Genomic DNA, 3,857 nt, shown 5'->3' with positions numbered 1-3,857 from the left:
AGAGGTGCCCAGAGGCTGGAGGAGGGAGAGAGAGGGTGCTTAATGGGTAGAGTTTCTGTATGAGGTGATGGAAAAATTCAGGAAGTAGTGGTGATGTTTGCACGATGTCGTGAATGTACTTAATGTAAAAGTTCCTACTGTGAATGTATGCTAAGAATGGTCAAAACAGTCCATCTGATGTTATGTATATTTGACTATAATACAACAAAGCAAAAAAATGAGGCTCAGATTTTGCCTAGGTGAAGAATATTTGCATCTTCCGTTAGGTGATGTAGAGAAATAAAAATGATATAGACAGGCCTGGGCCTGGAGGAAGTAAGGCCGATGAAGGGATTTAAGAACACATACAAGATAATAACCCAGGGCCGGTTTAGCCCTGCGCTAGGGAATGAGGAGAGGGCTTGCTGGGTAGGCTTCAGTCTAGGGGCGTGTCCTGGCAGAGGGATGAACCCAGAAAGGCAAATTCAAATGCCTTCAGCGGCAGGCAGGTAATGATACGACATATGGGAGCCTGGGGAGGAAGTAAGACCATAAGAAGTAGAGCTATGTGGAGGAGTGAGGAGCTTTGATGTAAAAATCAAACACTCCCAGGTCTCTGCTGGCTGAACAAGCACACACACAAAGCCCCCACCTCCGCTGCCCTGGACATCGGAGGCGGGGCTGCCAGACTGTGGCCCACCAGGAAATGGCTGCAGGTCCCCTGTGCTCTCACCTCTGGTAGTTTCAAGGTGTCTCATGTCCCCTTGGCTCCCTGGGCTGTGCAAGCAAGTACCTGGACTCACTCTCGCAGCCTCGTTTGGAAGCACCTAGGGTGACTATGCTGCAGACCTCGGGCTAGGAACTTCGAAGGGCTGTAACCTCATTTACAAAAGTCCTCTGGGTCAGATGCCCAACAGGGTTTAGGAATTCAAGGATAGGAGAGTGTTGGAGCAGGCAGAGACTCTGTAGAGCATCTGGATGATCCCCTCGATGTATAGATGGGTAATGAGACCCGGTAAGACAGACACATGAGGTAGGAACCCTTTGTCACTTTAAGTATCTTCGCAAAGGCTGAATGACTACTTGTGGGTGATGCTATAATGAAGATTCCCTTCCTGAGTCATGGATGGACTGAATTTTGTGAACAGTCCCTTCTGGATCTGAGAGTCCGTGATGCAAGGACCCCCATGAAGCCATTCTCCCTGTGGATGGCAGCTCATTTCCTTCTTCATTCAGTTTGAACACTCCCCATCTGGCTTTGCTTTGGAGCGGTTATTATTGGTAATCAACCGTCAATCTAGCCCTAATGATGCAACCTGAACACGTTATTCAGTGAAGCCCGGACCACATCTGCCTTGCAGGGGGACATCCCCAGGAGGTCTGGCTGGCCCTGACTCTTCCCACCACTCTCCAAGCCCATTAGTGGGTAGGAACTGGGCCTCTGCCTTAAGCCTTTTCCTTCCCCCTCCCTATCTCCAGGACAGGCCCCTGAAGTCCTCTGAAATCCGTCCCTCTGCCTGGCCCAAACCTGAAACTCTGCCTTCGGAGTCTGACTCAAGGCACAGAGACTGTCTGGAGAAATAGGGACAGGAGACCCAGGGGAGGGGAAAGGGGTACAAAAGGCTCTGGACGTCAGTTCAGTTGACACAGTGAATATGCCAAGGATGGCTGAGCATGAGCTTCCTGGGCTCTGGTGGACTCAACTTCTAGAGGGTTGACAGGTCGGAGGGAGGCTCTTGCATAAATTTACTTGAACATTTACTGCTTTGTCCCAAGGCCACATTCTAAACCAGTGAACAAAATCCTTCACTGGTTAAACCATTGAACCCAGAAGAGTGAAACATGGTGATATTTTAAGGCACTGTGTCTGATTTGGGGAGAAATGTTGAAGGGATGGGATGGGAATCCTGGGCCCCTCGAGTTTCACTATAAAGTGTGGCCAATGCCACCAACAAGGTACGGGGCCAGCCTGGCTTCCAGGAGCTGGGACAGAGAGTCACAGAGTGTCCTGTGGTGGGGTGACCAGGCCTGGGGGGCTCGCCTGACTGTGCATCTTTGCCCTTGACTTACATAAAGCGACCTAACCTCTCAGAGCCTCAGTTTCCTTACCTGTGAAATGAGGACAAGCATAGTCCCGTTTCCATCGCAGCGAGGGACGAGGAGCAGCACGCGAGGAGGTGGGAGGACACCGACCGGAGGCCTCAGGCCCCAGACTCGGCCTCACCTCCACACCCCGTCTCTTTCCTCAAGGCCTTCTCAGGCCCGTCTCCAAAAGGATGAATCACTTAATACTAACACAGAGTTCATTGCAGGCTAATTAGACCCTGGCTGCAAAGTCAGAAAGTCGGCTGAGGATAAAAATGCTGGCCTGAGAATCTGATTTTTTTTTAAAAAAAGAAACTCTTCAGTTCCTGTTAGATTAGACATTTCTTTTGTTCTCCCTCAGCAGGCTCAGAACACAGAGCCAGAAGAAGTGGGAGTGTTTTCAAAGTCACTCTCTTGCTCATGGCTCCCCATTGCCGACAGACAGGCACTGAGCAGCCACCGGTCCGGCAGTGTCCTGGGTGCCAGGCATCTGATGAGGAGCAAAGAAGACTCAGTGTGGCTGCCCGCACGGCTGACAGTCTAGATCTCAGCTGCATTTTCCCAGATGGCTCCTCACCATCTGCATGAGATTCACCTGGGAGGAGCTGGGGCTTGCGAAAATGCAGGTTCCTGGGCCTTGTCCTGGGGAGCCCTTGAGTCAGAGTCTCTGGGGCTGGCTCCTGGGGCTCTACCTTTTTAGTATGTTCTTTTTTTATTTAGGCGAGACAACCCTTGGTTGACCTCATAGATTGCAAGGACCTTGTCAGCTTACAATCCCTTATTTTTTATTTTTTATTTTTTATGCTTACAGCACCTGGTCTTCCTAGGTGGTCTCCCATCCAAGTACTAACCAGGCCCAACCCTGCTTAGCTTCCAAGATCAGATGAGATTGGGCTTGTTCAGAGTGGCATGGCCATAGTAAGCAAGTTCTTTGTATGATTCTTATGCACACTCAAGTATGAGAATAAGTCCCTAAGGGTGATAAACCTAGGGATTCCCCTCCACCCCCACATGGGTTTCCACACCTCACCCACTCCTGCCAACCAAGGAGGAAGAATAAGGGCACTAGGGAGAGAAGATAAAGTCATAATGCCCCCTTGCTTTATGGGCAAGCAGTCATTCATCTGTCACGCCCAATTTGCTCCATCTGCCCTTGACATTCATTTGGACCACTTTCCCCCTGCTTTTCCCTTCCTCGTTGCCTCTTGATGTTCATGAAAGTAGCACCTCTGTTTAGGAACTTCCAACTGACATATTTCCATAAACCTGAACAAAGCCTCGCATCATAGTCAAAACACGTCATCTCCGTCTAGTACCCACGTAGGCAGGAATCAGTGGTCATGTGCTGATTTTATACCTGGCTACATGTAGGAGAAAGTGGGGGAAAGTTGCAAAACAACAATGGTTTCAGTGAGATAGGCATTTAATTCTTTCCTATTTCAAGGAAGTCATGAAGAGGCCACCTGGGGCTGATGGTATGGTTTCAGGAAAACATCAAGTGATCGGCTTTTTGAAACTTGCTTCTTTACCATCTGTGTGAGGTTTGCTATGTATTTTCCACTTTACGATCCTATAGAGCTGCTCCAGCTCCAGCCCTTCCATCTATCTTTCAGTCAGTACAAATGATAAAGAGGAAAAGAAAGGAATACCTCCTCACTTAAAGAACACTTTCGGGAAGTCACACATGAACTTTTACTTACATCCCACTGGTTAGATCTCTGTCATACAGCCATATCTGGCTGCAAAGGAATCTGGGAAATGTAGTCTTTATTCCAGAGGGCTGTAGTATAATT

At 49.0% G+C, this 3,857-nt stretch overlaps 1 pseudogene; it reads right to left on the bottom strand.

The window, feature by feature from the left end:
• Positions 1–2,866: 2,866 nt before the first annotated feature.
• On the bottom strand, positions 2,867–2,985 carry LOC112469470 (annotated as a pseudogene).
• Positions 2,986–3,857: the final 872 nt, after the last annotated feature.

The sequence above is a fragment of the Pteropus alecto genome, unplaced genomic scaffold (assembly GCF_000325575.1).
Source record: "Pteropus alecto unplaced genomic scaffold, ASM32557v1 scaffold146, whole genome shotgun sequence".
Classification (NCBI taxonomy): domain Eukaryota; kingdom Metazoa; phylum Chordata; class Mammalia; order Chiroptera; family Pteropodidae; genus Pteropus; species Pteropus alecto.
This window is presented reverse-complemented; position numbering and strand designations above follow the sequence as displayed.